This window comes from Sesamum indicum, linkage group LG4, assembly GCF_026168435.1.
Source record: "Sesamum indicum cultivar Baizhima isolate 11 linkage group LG4, ASM2616843v1, whole genome shotgun sequence".
NCBI lineage: Eukaryota > Viridiplantae > Streptophyta > Magnoliopsida > Lamiales > Pedaliaceae > Sesamum > Sesamum indicum.
The window spans coordinates 10,881,006-10,900,052 of NC_142660.1; the positions used below are offsets into that span (position 1 = coordinate 10,881,006).

Here is a 19,047-nt window from a genome sequence, read left to right on the forward strand (position 1 = left end):
TCAAGTGGTGGCACTCCTCCGTCGTGTGCCCTCTGTCTCAGTGGAAACGACAATATTTGTCGGACTTGAGCCTCTTAGGGTTGTCTTTCATTTTTCTTGGTCATTGATTGATTAGTCCCTTATGCTTAGCTACAACTAGTATTTCCCCTCTGGGAGCATTCAAAGGGGTATAGTGGGCAAAACCAGCTGGAGGTACATGCTTGCGTTCCTCCTCCTTCTTCGGCTCTTTCTGTTCTTCCCGACCCTTCCATTTGTTGTTGAAGGAAGGGTCCATCGCGTTCGACTCCTCAATGCGGATGTATTTTTGGGAGCGCACAAGTAAATCCTCCATAGTGCTAGGGGGTTTGCCGGCTATAGACTCCTTGAATCTTCCCGGTTGTAGATTCTATTGGACAATACTAGCTAACAACACTTGATTAACATGGAGAACCTCATGCATTGCATCTACGAACCTTTGCATGAAGTCTCTAAGGGTCTCGGCTTCCCTCTGGCGAATAGTAAATAGATATACCGCCGTTTTCGGGACTTTTTTGTTCATAGAGAAGTGGTGCAAAAAATGTTGAACCAACTGCTCGAGGCTGGAAATAGTTCCAGCGGGCAGTTGGTTAAACCAGGCCAACGCGCGTTTTGAGAGTGTAGTGCGGAAAACCTTATAGTACGCGGCGTCACTCAGATCATACCAATCAATCTTGGCATAGAACTTGTCTAGGTGTTCCTGTGGGTCTCCTGTCCTATCATATTACGATAGATTCGACACCTTGAGACCAGCTGGGAGCGCCTCGGCCAGAATGTTTGGGGCGAATGGGCATCGTCTTGGAGGTGCCACAGCCAACAGCAAGTAGGAATCCTCGGCTCCCCGAGGTGGTAGGAGGGCGGAAGATTCTTGATTATGGAGATTCCGATCTTGAGTTTGTGCAACTTTGGGTCTGAAGACCCGACTGTTTACTTCTTCTCGCCTCTACTCTTCCTTCTTTGGAGCCGATGATAGTTCTCGACTTCTGCAAGGGGAAGGAAGGGGCGGGTTCGCTGGTGGTTGTGCCACAAATTGGGCCACGGCTTGAGCCGCAGCTCAAGAAGATGCGTCGTTTATCAAGACTAGCAAGGCCTCGTATGTCAGCTGAATCATTGGTTCTTGGGGTGGAGCATCCGGGAGGAGTACTCTGGTTGGGGGCACGGCCGGAGATTGTTGATGTGATGAGGGGACTTCCCCATTGAGGGGTGCCTGCTCATGCGTCAGGAGGGTTACCTCCTGAGGAATTGACTATGCGCCAGGCGGGCTCTGTTCCGTTCCGTTTACTTGGGCTTTGCGGATTACGTCTAGATCGTGGACGTCACGAGCTCGAGACCTGGTCTGCATGCTCAGCGTCGAGGTAAATTTTCCCACAGACGGCCTTAATGATGTGGTCGAGGTTATTTTGCTAAAGGATAAAATCAAAATTTTTATCACGACGCAATTGCACACCAGGTGAAATGCATTTTCCGTAAGAGGTGCAGTTTTCAAGAGAATGGTGTCTCAGTCAATGAATAGTAACTTGCATACAAAATTAATATTTGGTATTTATAGTGGTATTGAAAATTATATGATTTGATGGGTTGTATATGTTTAAGGTGTGTCTCCTACATATCTAATTACTTTTTTATCCTTATAATTTAATATATTTTTTTACTAATGTATATCGTATATATATATACATAATAGTACTCATTAGTCCTCAATTAATTACTATTTGTTTCTTTTAATTCTTTTTATTGCATGTAGAAAGAATTTCTCCAAAACTGAGGCCTATGTAAGCAAGGTCTGATAGCTATAATACATGGACATGGGTAAGCGATACGGGCACAAAAAATTTCAAAATTTTAGGATATATACGACATGCATTGTACTGAAACGGCTTATATATATATATATATATATATATATATTATTTTATATATTATTTTTATAAAATAAAATATGCAATACAACAAATATTAAAATATATAACACCATGAAAAAAAGATTAAAACCTAACATTAAAATAAAACATAAAATAAATATATCTTATATTTAAGTTCTTAATAAAAATATATGGCTTCAGAAATGTACATAATTAATTCATTTTTAAAAAGTAAACAACTATGAATCTTCAATTAATTGAAGTACGTAACCAAAAAATTTTAATAATTCAAATTAGTAAAATTATTATGATCATATCGAGATTTTTCAGAAATTACATATATATATATAGATGATCCTGACCCGGCTACCTATACTTATTCTAAAACCCTAGCCCTTTTCCCCCCATTTCCTCTTGCACTGTTGTGAGGATTGCTTCTCCCTCTCTCTCTCTCTCTCTCGTTCTTCGCCACCTTATTCCGATGACATTAGAAATATGCCATCTCCTCTTGATTCTCACTCCCTCTTCCATATCTCTCATCTATAAAGCCATCCATGGCTTTTGATCTCTGATTAACCGAACAAAATATCCCTCTCTCACTCTATAATCGATCTCAGTTTTTAGTGAACTGTTTCTGCAAAATAAACCTTAGTAGTTCTTGTGTAGGTCTTGGTGACTGAAGTTCTTTGTGACTATTGTTGGGTTTCCGAGCAACCGTGAGAGCTGTCGGCCTTTGATGGTTGAGGTCTTGCTCTCCTATTTATTGGCTCACTGAGGCGATCTATTGGATTCTTCAGTTTTCTGGCATATTATTATCATTTCTATCTTTGTATATTTATTCCGTAATTTGTTTATGAAATTATTGTATAAGGGTTTGAAAATCAATCATTATCTCTGTAATAGTTTTTTAGTGCTCATCAACTTTGGGGATAAATTTCTTACGGTTGTATGAGAGCTTGGTCTCTAATCTCTAGCCTTGGTGGTGGTAACCTCTAAACCCCTCCTCTTTAATTTTTTGTAATTTTTTACTGTTGATACTTTGTGCTTATATCTGTTGAAATTCCTATATCTCTCTGATTATTTTTCTATTGAAATCTACTGAAATTTCTATTTTCTGATTTGTGTGAAATTTCTGAAAATTGTGAGAAATATTTTTGAAATTGTTTTTTGCTTAGTATAAAAAAATAGTTAATAATTTTTCTCAGTGCAAGATTCCTGTTTTGTTCAAATATATCCTTGAGGATTTAGTTGACTGTTGAAGAGTATTGTTGATAACATTGTCATTATTTTGTTTGGTGCAAAATATATTTGAAAAATAGTATTCTACTAAGTTCATCTGTTGAAATATTGTTAATCTGTTAATTGATTATATACTTTTAAAATTTTATTATAAAAACTGAGGCTTAATTCCCCGCAAATTCCTCACCTGACCGGACCCTTGAGGTCGTCTGGTATCTAGTCGAGATTTGGCCTAAGAATCCTTGGTTATTCAATGTAAAATCATATATTATGATTCATTGATTTTTCTGTGAATGGTTGATTTTTCTGTTAATATAATATTTTTGCTGTATATTTCTATCTATGCAAAATGGCTGGTTATAATTTACAATCTTTCAATGGTAAAATTGATTCTTCAATTTGGCAATAAAAAATGAAGGGAATTTTAACACAACAAAAGTTTTTAAAGCAATAGATGGGAAATATATAGAAAATATTTCAGAAGAGAAGAAAATTGAAAATGATGAGTATGCTTATTCTTCAATAATATTAAATCTTTTTGACACTGTTTTGAGAAAAGTTGGAAAACAAAATAATACAAAAGATTTATGGAATAAATTGGAAGAATTGTATACTGAAACATCATTGCCTAGTAAATTGTTTTTACCTTGAGAAATTTTTTAGAAACAAATTGGATTTATCTAAAAATATTGAGGAAAATCTTGATGATTTTACAAAACTAATTCAGGAAATTAAGTTGACTGGAGATAAAAATATTCATGACTATTCTCTAATAGTTTTATTAAATGCAATTTCATAAGCACATAGTGAAGTTAAATATGCAATTAAATATGGAAGGGACAATAGAAATTTAGAAACTGTGATAGTGGTTTAAAGAGCAAAGAAATAGATTTGAATACTAACAAACCTAGTCAAGACCAATATATAATTAATTTTGTTAAAGAAAGAACAAAATATAGAAATTCTTTTCATAAAAGACATAGTAAAGAAAAAAAATAAAAGCCACAGTGGTTCTGAATCACGTGATGATGAGAAGGGAACTAGGGATAAAAAATATAAAGATAGGAGGTACTACAATTGTGGTAAAAAGGGTTATTTTATAAAAAATTGTAAAATGCCAAAAAGATATAATAAAAATAAAGAAGAAGTGAATGTAGCATTTGAGGAAACTTCTGAAAAGAATTAACGGTGTATTGATTTTGTATCAGACCATAATTTTTCCGCTTTGTGACTGCTATGTGTAATTTTATGCTAACCAACTACATAGGTTATTAAGTGGTTTGTGGGCATCTAATGTGACGTCAAAAACAGATACATGCACCGAAAACGAATATTACCATATTCCTCGGGATGATATTGCCTAAATAAAATTTTTTTGAATGGTTCTCAAAACCGTCAATCTAATTGATTTTTTTGTTTACCTATTACAACACAATGAGCTTGGATTGTTGTTTTGAACTTGGGCTGATGCACGCTAAATCTTAAGAAACGAGACCTACAAAACAACACGTTAGCACTCCGATGCCCAAGTTTGTACTAGATTTAAGAAGAGATAAAAAATAAAACAAAAAAGAGATTGAAATATAAAGATCGAATCATGCTAGAAAATATGTTTATCCTGCAAAAGAATGTTCAAGTCAGTGTTAATAAGACTGCTTGAACGTTTGGAAGGTTTTCCCTACCTGGGGACCAAACCTGTAATTATAGAGTGATGCGCCCATATAATTGCGGTCTGTAGATCTTCCTTCACTTTCGGAGAAAGAGGATAAGGGTGGTTTAAATAAACTAATCCTGCCTTAATCTTCTGTTTAGGGTCGTTTTTCACTGCTTATCTTCAGGTTGGGGGAGACCCTCCATCAGTGAGGACTCTTAACTGCTAAGGAATCCAAGGCTCTAGGGAGACCTTTCCTGAAATGTGTCTTCCCAACTGATAGCGAAGCGCACTTGGAAAGCCAAGTGTATGCGACGTGGGGATGGCTGGGTGTGGCCATGAGTTAATCATCCTTATTGGACCATACTTCTACGCTAAATTCAAGGACACCTTAGACTCCTACCCTCCTTCATAGGCCGTTAAGCTTTCTAGGCTGTTGGCGTTCAGGTACTGGTCATCCTTGATTCCTTTTTATACTTCTTGGGCTGAGATTTATTTGGACTGTACACATAAGTCATTCCCCCCCACTCTATAAGTGACTTCCAACTTTTAAATAGAAACGGGAATGCGTCTTTACTTACTTTTACATCGCACTTGTAAAGAATTAGTTATGGTAGTTATTCAGCTAAGTGATATGTACATATAGACAAGAACAGTTGTCTTCTTCGCTGTGAAGGAAACAAGAATCACTTTGTAACAATTCTCTTTGCAAACATCTCTCTGTAATTGTGAATTCATCAATGGAAGTCTTGACTTTCTTTGTGCACGTTGTCGCCATTTTTACATGATATCAGAGCCATCAATGATGGTCCAACTACCTGTCCTGGAGCATATCAGTTAAAATAGCACTAGGTGCCAAGATGAAACTAAGTTTTATCAATGGAGAAGGCATTGAACCAACAGAGAATGGAAAATAATTAGAGCAGTGGATTAGAGCAGACTATATGGTAACCTCTTGGATTCTTAAGACATTGTAGAAAGTTTTCTATACACATCTACATCTAGAGAATTGTGGATTGAACATGAAATTAAAACGGTTGTGGGATGAATTGGCATGTATTACACCCACAACTCAATGTACTTGTGGTGAATCTAAGAAAACAACAAATACTAAAATGGGGGATCAATTGATGCAGTTTTTAATGGGCTTACATGATGGCTATATCATGTAAGGAATCAAATACTTATGATGGATCCACTTCCTAACACTAGCAGGGCCTATTCAATGGTTTTGAGGATTGAAAAACAAAAGGAAGTAAACTCACGGCATTGTTATACAAGTCTCTAAGAGACCAGAAATTCAAAGAAATTTTTAGAGGACGAGGAATTTTACATACAAGAGAAATCAAATATGCAAAGAATGTGGTAAATCTGCACATCTGAAGGAGGCATGCTTCGAAATTCTGGGTATCCGAATTGGTAAACGACACTAATTGAGCAAAGAAAGAAAACAGGGCCTGCAACAAATAAAGTTGCAGCAGCCACTACACTTGAGGAATCAATGCATAGTGTGGTTGATGGAAGATCCATGACAGAGATTATAAGGTCTGAGCTTCATAGATACTTTGGAGGGATGGAATAAAAAATACCAACTTCTTCAAACGAGGACAATACAGAATTTTTAGGTAAGTATTCTAGAAACACAGTCTTAGATAATTTGTTTGTTGATGCCTGGATTTTAGACAGTGGAGCAACCACTCACATATGCAATGATTCTTCACTCCTTGATGAAGTTAAAACTAGTGTTCCTAATACTTATATTCACTTAGCATATGGCACCAAATACACTATAAAATGCACAAGTAACTTTATCTGATAAAATCAATTTGGACAATGTTCTGTTGGTTCCTGACTTGAAATTTAACTTGTCCATTAGTAAATTATGCAGTGGTTCATTTCAGATTCATATTTTCCAAATGTTATTGTGTGATGCTGGACCACAAGACTAAGGATGTAGTTGCAGCAACATGCTTAATAGAAAAACTGAATATCCTCAAGAAACACTCCTTTGACAAAGATCATATAGAGGTTGTTATATCTTCCTGCAGAGAATGTGGACTTAGTGCACCTTATATTTCTGCAGAAACTTGGCATAAAAGACTAGGGCATGCATCGCACAATGTAATGCTTCATGCAGGAATGATAAAAGACAATGTAACACAATCTATACTTTGTTAAGTCTGTCATCAAGCTAAACAGGAAAGGCAACCTATTCCCACTAGTATAATTATTTCCCAGAATTATTTTGATCTAGTTCATACAGATATATGTGGACCATATAAAGAGTATTCAATTTCAGAATGTACATTCTTACTGACCTTAGTTGATGATTACAGCAGAGCTAGCTGGACCTTTTTAATGCAATTTAAATCTCAAGCTATTAATTTGCTAATTGACTTTCATAAAATGATACTCACTCAATTTGATAAAAGCATTAAGGTCATAAGAAGTGATAATGAATCTGAATTTCTTGGTGAACAGTGTAAGAATTTCTTTAAAAGAGAAGGAATAATACATCAAACATTTTGCATTTATACTCCCCAACAAAATTGTGTTGTAGAAAGAAAACACAAACACCTTTTACAAATAACTAGAGCATTAATGTTTTAATCTAATGTGCCTAAAATATTTTGGACAGATGCAATTCTTGCAGCAACCTATATAATTAATAGGATACGTTCACATGTTTTAGAATGGAAAGCACCATATGAAGTGTTATATAATAAACCAGTGAATTACAATCATTTCAAAACTTTTGGGTGTTTGTGTTTTGCAATGAATGTACTACTCCATAAATCCATTTGATCTTAGAGCACGTAAGTGTATATTCTTAGGATATGCTCCAAACCAACTATATGACTTGAATAGAAGGATTAATTTAATCTCTAGAGATGTAACATTTAAAGAGGATGTTTTTCCTTATATGGGATAATAGTCTGATCCTATCACTTCTCCCATACCTCAAATGCTTGACGATTTGGACCAGAATGAATCTGTTAACTCCGAGCATGCCTCAGGAACTGATCAGGATAATGAAAATAGGGATTCTGCAGACAATTCACTTGAAGAAGGAAATGAAGATGTAAATCATAGACCTAACGAAATACTAAGAAGATCTTTCAGATTAAAGATTAGACTAGTAAAGTTCCAAGACTTTATATGTTCTAGTAGCCTTAATTCTTCAGACTTGCCTACAATCATCCATAGCCACTCAATGCATACATGCTTACTCACAGCTTCCTAGCTTCCCCAAAAGCCTAGAACTTATGCTCAAGCAGCCAACAAAAGAGAATGTAGAGAAGCAATGGCTGTAGAACTTAAGGCACTTGAAGGAAATCAAATATGGGAAATAACTAAACTTCCTCACAACAAAAGAACTCTAGGCAGCAAATGGATTTTTAAGATCAAGGTCAAACCAAATGGCTGTAACAACGAAAGTTCTTATCGTTGTTGCTGCTAAAGTAAAATGGCATTTACACCAATTAGATATAAATAATGCATTCAGATATAAATAATGCATTCTTGCATGGAACCTTAGATGAAGAAATATATATGAAGCCACCTTAAGGATATAATGTCCCTGAAGGGCATGTTTGCAAACTAAAAAGATCTCTATATGGCTTAAAACAAGCCTCAAGATAATGAAACTTAGAATTTACAATGAAATTGGAAAAATTTGGTTTCATTCTGTCAAAACATGATCATTCTTTATTTACTAAACTAAAACCTGTAGGATTTTTTTGTTTGCTTGTATATATGGATGATGTCTTGATTGAAGGTACATCAAAGCAAGTACTTACAGAAATTAAGCAATACCTAGACAGGCTTTTCACTAGTAAAGACCTTGGACCAGCAAGGTTCTTCCTTGGTCTGGAAATTGCAAGGTCTAGTGAAGGAATTACAATCTTTCAAACAAAATATATAAGAGAAATTGTGACACATGCAGGAATTATGCAGGCTAAAGCCACTTCAACCCCTCTGCCAACAGGTTTTAAACTCACAGTTTTTTAAGAAGAACAAATGTCAAATCCTGAATCCTATAGAAGGCTTCTGGGCAGACTATTATACTTAGGGTTCACTAGGCCTGATATTTGCTATAGCACTCAACAAGTTAGCCAGTTCATGCAACACCCTTCAAGGCACATTGGAACACAACACTTTATCTTGTGAGATATCTTAAAGGTACTATGAAGAGGGGATTGTATTTTCCTTCAGAAGCAGATTTCAATATCACTGCATTTTGTCATGCAGATTGGGCTACATGCAAGGACACTAGAAGGTCCTTGAGAGGATATTGTGTGTTCCTTGGAGAAAGTTTGATATCATGGAAGACGAAGAAATAGACCACCGTGGCTCACTCTAGTGCTGAAGCAGAATATCGAAGTATGGGATCAACTACTTGTGAGTTTATATGGATATACAACCTTCTTGCAGACTTACAGATTACAGACTTACTCTAATTCCATTCTTTTGCGATAGTCAAGCAGCCCTTTACATTGTAGCTAGTTTTGTCTTCCTTGAGAGAACAAAATACCTTGAAATAGATTGCCATTTAGTATGAGATAAGTACAAAGAACGATTCCTTGCACCTAAACACATTCCTACCAAACATCAACCTACTTATGTTTTTACCAAAGCTTTACCAAGACCTCAATTTATGTCTCTCGTCTCCAAGTTAGGACTCATCAACGTCCTTGATAAGTCCCACTTGAAGGGGGGGTATAAAGAAGTAGTATGACACTAATTCCTACCAACTTGCCATCTCCATCGTGAGAAGAAGAAGTACCAGAAGTTAGTATAAGGAAGATGAAGAAGGCCAGCAGTGAAATCGCATAACAACAAATAGCGCCTTTATTAACAAAGAAGTGCAGGCATGACTCTATAAGTGACCTCCAACATTTAAATAGAAACGTGAACGCGCCTTTACTTACTTATGTGTGCACTTGGAAAAAAATAATTAATCCCAATATACCCTATACGCACATGGTTAACAAAATTTTCTTCTATTATTTTAATTGGATGGTGATGTAGCCGGTGATATATGCCTAGTTTGTTACTGGATACATTGGGTTGTTACGTTAAGTAAGCAAATTTGGGCTAAATTTCACCACATCGACTGGAAAGTACATGCTAAGCTGCAAGCTTGTGGATGTCGATGGGGATTAAGGAAATTATCAATGAAATCACACAAATGCCCTTAAAATGGGCATTTACTACACGGTCAGGCCGAAGATTCGCGCACTCTCAATTGAGATTCGGTCCGACCTGCGACTCGGCTTAAAGGATCCATTGCTGAGGGATGTTGATTTGCCTGATATCCTACAGAGTAAGATCACAATACGTGGCACAATGCAAGTGAACCCCTTCAAATAGGTAAGGGTATCTATTCAAATATTATAAATGCATCATGTACAGTTCATTTATGGTAAGACATTTATTACACTAAAATCTACATTAAATACATTGAGATTCTATCTCAAATCTTTTTACTTACTTAAATATTGGAGGGTTTTACTTGGAAACTACCCAAGCCTAATGATTTGCTCTTTTCTCAGGTTTGAATACCATTTCGAGAACGCGAGGTAGCTGAGCGACCGGGATCAGATGCCAAAACTATAAAAATTATGAAGAGCATCAACTGCAAGCTTCACTTGCCATTCGCCTCAAATGGGTTGCGCTATCACGAGGAACTCACGTTCGAGAGGGTGAGGGCATGGCCTGTGGCGATTCAAGCCTGAGATTGCGCACTTGAAAGGGGTTTCTTTTGCTTTTCAACTGACAGTATAAGATTGTTAGTCTTGCCTTTGTTAGAATCTTCATTGTTACTGATACTTTTTTAAGATAACTTTGTACTATATTTTTTCCATTCTTCCTTTGCAGTTATGATAAGTACTACAGTTTTGTTAATTCTTTTTGTTTGGGGGTGTCGAATTTAAATTAAATATATGAGGACTATTTGCGAGATTTAGGACAATGAATAATAGGAGATAGAGTTTTTCATGTCAAGATTGGAGAAATTTCACTTACTTATTATGTTAAATTCATTTTGACCCCCTTGATATATCAAAATATAAAAAATTCTCCTATAAAATTTTCAATAAAAAAAATTACCACTATATTTTTAATAAATAATCACACCGCCTCCTAGTCACCTTGAGTCTATTTTTTTAGAAACAATGACTAAAATACTCCTTCTAATTAACTGATCAAACTAGGCCTATTAATAAATAATTATTTTAATTTATAATATATATAATTTATAACTATTAAAATATATTAATAATATATATAATATAATTTATAAAAAAATTTGAAAATAATAATTATAACCCCCACCACCGTCCAATTTGCCCCCAACCCCCTCCACCGCCACTCCCCACCCCTCACTACCCGTCTGGGTGATGCAATCGCCCTTGCTGGAGATGGGTGATGACCGTCGCCGATGCCGCTGCTTTTTCTTTTTAACATATAAATTAATCTTTAATTAAATTTAATTAAAATAATATTTTATTATATAAAATATATATAATATTATATATTAGATGCGAGAGAAGGATAAAAATATCAAAAAATAGGTACTTTCATAGCAAATTTGCAGTTAAAGCTTGTGTGGCCCAAATTCTGTACAGAAGGAGTTTTTTGAACTTTATTTTATATTGCAGAGAGGTATTTGATACTTTAATTTTATAAATATACGAAATGATAAAAAATAGTTTGAATATTTGTATCATGCACTAAATATATTAGCATATTGTTATAAGATTATAACAGGTAAACTAAATTTTTTATTACTAAATTATTTATAAGCTATTAGCTAAAATATCATAGTTATTTATAAATTTAACATTATTAAAGTAGAAAAGAAAAGAATATGCACCATGCCTTGTGTTTTTATATCTAGTCTGACATAATAAATTTACCAAAAGATTTTTTAAATTAATATAAACCAGTTTCCTCCTCACAAACACATTTACACAGAAAAATTACAATAACTAATCGATAATTATTAAACCAAAGCCTTAAGTAGAGTTCATAGTACTTACCAAAATAAATAAATTCTAACAATATACGAAAACAAAATATATATATATGTACAATACAAAAAAATAGACCTATAGCAAATGAATTTCTTGAAAAATTCGTGGCAAAATAGATTTGTCACGGACTTTTGCAATGAAATATTGTCCATTGCTATAGGTACACTACTATATAGCAACGAATTTTTCAGCCGTTGAAAGGTTTTGCAACGATTTTTTATTTGTTGTAAATTTTCGTTGCAAAACGTTGTTTTAAAGTTTGACTTTTCATATTTTATAAAAATAGTATATTAGTGGTAATGTTGATGACCCCTTCCTTCCAAAATTAATTTTTATTTGCAACCATATTTGCAACAGAAAAGTCGTAATATTGCAATGCATTTTCCCATCAATAGTCCATTGCAAATATTTTAATATGAGCTGTTGCAAAATAATTTTTATTTACAAGGACATTAGAACGGAAGTGCTTGCAATATTGAAATACATTTTTTGCATTGACATTCCGTACAAATTTTGCAATAAAATATTCTTTTTAAAACATTTTCATCTGCAACGGAAGTTATCGCAAAATCGTAATGCATTTTTATAAAGACAATCCGTTGCAAATTTTTTTTTCTTTGCAGCGACATTTGCAACGTAATCATTGTAATTTTTTTCAAAATTTTTAAATTTAATATTTAATAATAAAATTATATTTCATTTGACTCTAATAATCTATAAATTCAAATATAATAAAATATTTAAGCAAAAATACATATAAGAAAGATAACTCAATACAATCCAAAAAATAAAGATAAATTCAATACAATCCACAAAATAAATATGATATATTTTAAAGTATTCATAATTACAAAAGGGGATCAAATTCATTTTCACAATCTGCTGAAGGTGACTGGTTGGAATGGGATGACGAATTATTATCACCGAAAATATCCTCTGATTCACTAGTATCTTCTTCTGAATCCCTACAAAATAACAAGTAAATAATTACTAACATATATGATATAATATTTAAAAATATTTTATTAACAATTCAATAATATAAACTATCTTACATGATATCCTCTGGAGTAAGGACATTCAATAGAGTTGTTACAGAAAGGTCATCATTAGAGGCAACTTTAGGAACTGATACATATGGTGGTGGTGGTGGTGGTGGTGGTGTTGAGGATATATGTAGGTGATGCGAATGGAGCTACAAATGGAGACGAGGATGGCGTCTCTCAAGCTACAGGTGAAGGTGGAACAAGCGGTGGGGTGGATGATAATGTAACCCTATGAGCTTTACCTCCTCGTACCATATCTACATGAACTTCAAGTTTTACTTGAAAAAATTTAAATTGGAAGTTAACTTAGTTAAATTAGTTTACTTAAAGGTTTTAAATTGAAAGTTAACTAAGTCAAAGTAGTTTACTTAAAGTTTTAAATTGAGACTTAACTAAGCTAAATTAGTTTACTTGAAGGTTTAAAGTTAAGACTTAACCAAGTTAAATTGGTTTACTTAAAGATTTTAAATTGTGGGTTAACTAAGTTTAATTAGTTTATTTAAAGGTTTTAAATTGACAGTCAACTCTTTGCTAGATACTTCTGGGGTACTACCGCTTCTCAGAAAAATATTCACTAGACCAAATGGACCAATACTTGGTACCCCATTGCTGAGGGAAGCCTTGGCGTCAGAAACCTGAGAGATGTTGAGGCATTCTAGCCAAACTTTGGTGGAGACTCAGATTGAATAACTCACTTTGGGCCCTCAACACACTAAACAAGTATTGCAAGAACAATGCCCCTTCTGCACCAAGGTTTCAAGGGACGACTCACCTACTTGCAGAAGGCTTTGTAAAGTCCATCAGGCTGCTCAAAGCCACATTTTCTTGAGCTTGCAGACGGCTCACTTCAAAATCCTTGTAATCATGAAGATCCATAAATATTCCTGTCAATTGGCTCTGAGAAGATGGAATGTGGAATTTGAATGAACTGAATAGAACTGTTCCACATGACATCGCCAACCTCATTGTTGCAGCTCTTATTGTACATGGCCAATAGGATCAGCCCTTTTGAAAATCATCCAAGATGGTAGGCCACAACTTTATCAGTCTGAGAGGAAATCAGAGATCATAAAATTATCACTCCCATCTTTAGGAATATATGGACTCCATCATCACTAAGGACCAACTCCATAGTAAGATTACAAGGATTGTTAAACTTGATCATCTTAATTGCCCATGTTTTTTGGTTTTCATAGTACTTCTAGTTTCAGTTACCTGATAGCTGAAACTAAAAGTACTATGAAACCATGCCTTTCATTTGTTTCGTGGAAGCATGTGATTCACTCTTGCAAATTGATTCTCACTAGTCCATTCTTTGGGTCATTTGCTTACAATCGTAAAGGAGTTGCTCTTCCTCCTACTGCTTGCCAAGGTGTCATTTATTTGCACCTCTTTTGATTAGTTGTAATTGAAACATGTCTGTTAGACGTACCCTCTTTTTTAGCTTGCTTGGGTTGATCTCTTGTTGCAAGGGGCTCCTGACTGATGCTCATTTAGTGCCATGGTTAATTTCTTTTGGCACTTTGAAGGTTTATCTTCGAGCTTAGGTCACTAACTTTTGTCTCTGGCTTAACTACATTTTTTGTAAGGGGTAGTACTCTTAGTTACGCTTTCTTAATTTATCTTTGGAAAGGAGTAGTACTCGTTCACATTTTGACAATTCTTGTTTGTAATGAGTAGTACTCCGTATTTATGACTTTCTAGGCATCTCTAGGGAGTTAGTTCTCCCTATTGTAAATTTGGAGCATCATCTGATTTAATATAGAAGGGAAGGGGACTCCAAAAAGCTTCCCCCAACTTCGAGTGGTTTTTAAAAACAAAAATATCAAACAACTCAATATAACAAACAATTCATAATATACAAACAACTTAATATACCTAAAAATCAATGTACAAACAAATCAATTTTCCAAACAACTCAATATACCAACAAATGAATATACCTAACAACTCATAAGCTATAAAGATTTGTAAAATTAAAATAAATACCTGGACAATGACGGAGTCAGAGAAAAGAATTTGTAATGACAAATAAAATTTTTAAAAGGTTAATTAAATCAGTACATATTAACTGTAAAAACCTAAAACGTGTAAAAAATCTAAAAGTTCATAATAAATTTTTAAAATCTGTAAAAATAATGAAAATTACAAAAAACTATAAAATAAATACCTGGGGCGGCAGAGAGACAGCGGCGACGGAAAGAAAGAGAGAAGAGAAGAAGAGGAGAAGAGAAGAAAAAGAAAAAGAGAAGAGAAGAAAAAGAAAAAGAGAAGAGGAAGGAAGCTGACTGAGGCGGCGAATGGTCGACGCAAGTGGTTGGTCAACGGTTGCGGAAGAAACAAACTGAAAAGAGGAGAAGAGAAAGAAAAAAGAAAAGGGAAGAGAAGAAAAAGAAAAAGAGTAGAGGAAGGAGGGTGGCCCAGGCGGTGCTGAATAGTAAAGGGGAAGAAAGAAAAAAGAAGAGAGTTGAAGAGAAAGGCCGTGAAAATGTGTGTGGGGGGGGGGGGGGGGGAGAGGTAGAGGGAAGAGGGAAGAGAGAGAGAGGGGGGAAAGAAAGGGGGAAATGAAAAATTGTGTTATTAAAAATTGGGAGGAAAATTTTAGAGTTAATTTTGAATTAATTTTATAATAAATAAATAATATTATTTATATTAAAAGATATTTATTAATGTTTGTGATAAAAAAGGTCAAAAAGTAATATTAGTTATAGAGTTAATTTTGTGTTTGAATCTTAATTTTTTTAATTAATTTTAAGATTATTAGTATTAATCAACAAAAATAGTAGAAATTATGAATAGGAGTGATGTGTGAGAAAATAGCACGGGTCCAATGTGAAGGATCGCATGGTATAGCCGAAAAATGAATCCAAGGGGTGTAATAACAAAAAGTAAAGTGCATAGAAATAACGAATCCAAGGAGTGTAGCCTTGAAATTCCCAAACGCTCGATGTAATATAAAATACACGAACATGGGGTTGATGCAAAATTATAAAACCGAATATAAAAAGGGTGAACAATGATACCTACGTTTTTCACGATCGCTTGATCGTCACTTGAGGCTCCAATATAGAAGTCCTCTAATTCGTTCACACCATACCGAAGTCGGGATCTGTACTTCCTCTTTGCTAGAAGAGAAGAAAATTGCACCTTAGTGCACAAAGAGAGTGGCGGCTGAATTCTCTTGATGGAAGAGGGGATTTTTTTTTTTTTTTGATTGTGTAACAATGATCATAATTATTTTTCAAATAATTATATTTTATATATATATACCTTGTTTTATAATTAAGAATATTTCTAAATACATCCTATTATCTATAAGGCATATTTCTCTTTTCCAAATAAAGAGATTCCCAGAATGGCTAGAATTGAACTTTCCAAAATTACAATTTGCTAGCAATTTATTTCCTTCCATGAAATTTTTCATGTGCTCAAAACAATTAGGCTTGGCTGATTTTTTGTTCTTAAAAATACAAGCCCAATGAATTTTTATTTAAATCCAATTTAATAAAAAATTAATTTAATTCAGCTCAACTTATAATTAATCCAATTAAATTCATAAGCCCAAATTATCATTATTATTTAATATGATCCAACTTATTAAACTATAAGGACAAGTCCAATACAAATCAATACCATTTTGGAGCCTTTTTTCAACCAATGGATCTCTCTTTATAAGTAATCCAATTACTTGTGGAATTAATTTCAAATTAATTCCTTGTTTCTTTTCGATAATTTGTGTATGACTCTTTAGGTTCACATTTCAGCTAGACTCTAGCTAGTGTCTAACACTTTTATTAATTACATCCAATTTAATTAATAATTCTTGATGAACCCTTATTCAAGAAAGCCCGTCCACGGGGGCCGTCTAGCAACGGTCCATGACACTAGAGACTAGGTGAATTACTGTGTGAACAGTTAGGGTTCTGAGTCCATACGGGTAAGGACTTTTGTCTGCCGCCTCCCGACCTTAATCTAGGGCATGGAGTTAGGTGTTGGTTTTCATCCTGGACTAGGCATCTATACTTGATACTTGAGATCGCGTTACGCCAAAGTTTCTTGATATAGGAACCTCCTTTTCCTATTTGATGAATGATTGTAGCCATGGATTCAAAAAGCATGAATGCATCTCCAAGTGCATAGGAGATACCTTTGTCACATACTGACAGGGGATGGATCCTCTTCTTGAAACTCACCGTTATTGCTACATACTCCGTTTATACTAGACAATGCTTATGACGATCATGTTTGTGACACAATTGAAAGGCACCTCGAAGTGCGAGTGGATTGACTTGGGAACGCGCAAGCGAAAGCGGTGATTAAAATGCGTAAAATAAAATAAAAATATAATAAAACAATAGTTCCAAGAGGTGTATTCTTGGAGTTCCCGGACGTTCGATGTAGTTAATAATAATAAACAACAACAATAAAAAAATTAACGGGGCTATTGGTTGAATGAAAACGAGTTTCAAAAATTATAAATAAAAATTATCTCTTTGATTTATATCACACCTTCTTCATTCGTTCACCTAAGGCTTTAACGTAGAAACTCTCTAAAGTTGCGCCCACACCACACTGGAATCGGGATCCCTCAACTCTCTTTGCTAGAAGAAAATTAGGGAGAAAAATACACACTAAGTGTGTATTCAAGAGGGGCGGCCGAGAGGTGGAGTTAGGATGTAAGAAATTATTTTTGTGTATTCTGTATTCATTCATTAGTTATTCCAAATAACTAATACACCTATATATACCTGAAAGAATCGGTATGGCTAGGGAACGTGTCGGAAGTATGAAATAAAAAATAATTAAAACGGTTCAAAAAGGTTTTCCCTTTGAGATTTGCAGACATTCGGTGTTTATCAAAAGTATAATAATCAATATATAAACATGCTAGACAAGTGGCTAGAGGATGAAACCAAAAACATAGAAACAAGAATGAAACTTTACTTGCTTTTTGTTTCTATAGTTGAGCAGCAACGTGCATTGGTTCCCTTTTACGCTCTCCCATTTCGTTCACTTAAGGATCCAAATTAGAACTCCTCTAATTTGTCCACAGCACACTAACGCATAGATATAGTTCTTTTTCTATTGCTAGACAGAACAAAGAACAAGAAAAAAAAGAACTCCATACTAACACTATTTTTTAGTGCTTTTGGAGTGTTTTATCTAACTTGAATCCAATTCAATGTAGAACAAAAAGGAGAACATTTTTGGAGAGAAAAGAGAGCAAATTTTGTGGCTTAGGCACTGGTCATACATGATGTGTGTAGTTTTGCATTTTACATATAATTGAATTCAAAATTCAATTAGTATCAAGTTTGCCCTCCAAGGCAACCTATACACACACATGCATATAATCTTTAACAATGATGAAATAACCAATCCATAGTGTTCATCATGGTGAGGAGTTTTAACTCCTTCTTAGCTTGCTCCAATAACCCTCAAATGGGCCTGTACTTCAAGTATGCACCGGGTTTGATATAATCAAATCAAATCGAGGCCAACCAAAGTCCATTACAATAATTAATTAAATTAATTTTAGCCCATCTATGTTCGAAGATTCATTTAATATAATTAAATAAATTTAAGCCCAACCTCTAATTAATTGATCCAATCAATGAATTAAGGCAAACCAAATAAATTAATCCAATTAATTTAAAGGTGTTACGCCCAAAATTAATCAATTCAATTAATTAATTCTTGAGCCATCTATCAAATAAATTATTAAATAAACGATCCAATCATTTATATATTCTCCTTGAATTAATTTAATTCAATAAAATTAATTCGTTTCTTCTAGAATTAATTCCAAATTAATTCCACCAATTACATAGTGATTTGTGTGTGACTCTTTAGGTTCACCATCAACTAAACTTGGGCATTGTGTCCAACACAAATAATTGAATCTAAATTAATTTATTATTTTCAACTAACCATTAATCGAAAGCGCCTGTCACTATAGGTGGCTATCTAGCAACGGTCCATGGCACTAGAGACTAGGTGAATGTTGGTTTGAACATTTAGGTTCTCAAGTTCCATACAGATACGTTCCGTCCATCAACCATCTCCTACCCTTAGCCTAGCCCATGGAATTTGGGTCGGTTCCCATCCTGGACCAGGCAACTATACTGAATACTTGAGTTGCATTTACTCTATTGATCGATAAAGGAAACCATTTCCTATTCGACCAATCGCTATGA

The 19,047-nt window shown here is 34.5% G+C and overlaps 1 long non-coding RNA gene across 1 annotated transcript; it reads right to left on the minus strand.

Moving 5' to 3' along the window:
• Nucleotides 1–12,561: 12,561 nt before the first annotated feature.
• LOC110011904 (uncharacterized) lies at nucleotides 12,562–15,339 on the minus strand. Its single transcript, XR_016065125.1, has 2 exons — nucleotides 15,021–15,339; nucleotides 12,562–12,769 (listed from the first exon to the last, which is right to left on the minus strand). It is a non-coding gene; the product is annotated as an uncharacterized LOC110011904 (long non-coding RNA).
• Between the last annotated feature and the right edge of the window lie 3,708 nt (nucleotides 15,340–19,047).